The sequence below is a fragment of the Panulirus ornatus genome, chromosome 13 (assembly GCF_036320965.1).
Source record: "Panulirus ornatus isolate Po-2019 chromosome 13, ASM3632096v1, whole genome shotgun sequence".
In the NCBI taxonomy this organism is placed as follows: Eukaryota; Metazoa; Arthropoda; class Malacostraca; order Decapoda; family Palinuridae; genus Panulirus; species Panulirus ornatus.
Window position 1 is genome coordinate 25,558,341 of NC_092236.1, and position 517 is coordinate 25,558,857.

The window sequence follows — 517 nt, forward strand, 5'->3', positions numbered from 1 at the left end:
TGGAAATGAGATGTTTGAGGACAATGTGTGGTGTGAGGTGGTTTGATCGAGTAAGTAACGTAAGGGTAAGAGAGATGTGTGGAAATAAAAAGATCGTGGTTGAGAGAGCAGAAGAGGGTGTTTTGAAATGGTTTGAGCACATGGAGAGAATAAGTGAGGAAAGATTGACCAAGAGGATATATGTGTCATAGGTGGAGGGAACGAGGAGAAGTGGGAGACCAAATTGGAGGTGGAAAGATGGAGTGAAAAAGATTTTGTGTGATCGGGGCCTGAACATGCAGGAGGGTGAAAGGAGGGCAAGGAATAGAGTGAATTGGATCGATGTGGTATACCGGGGTTGACGTGCTGTCAGTGGATTGAATCAGGGCATGTGAAGCGTCTGGGGTAAAACATGGGAAGCTGTGTAGGTATGTATATTTGCGTGTGTGAACGTATGTATATACATGTGTATGGGGGTGGGTTGGGCCATTTCTTTCGTCTGTTTCCTTGCGCTACCTCGCAAACGCGGGAGACAGCG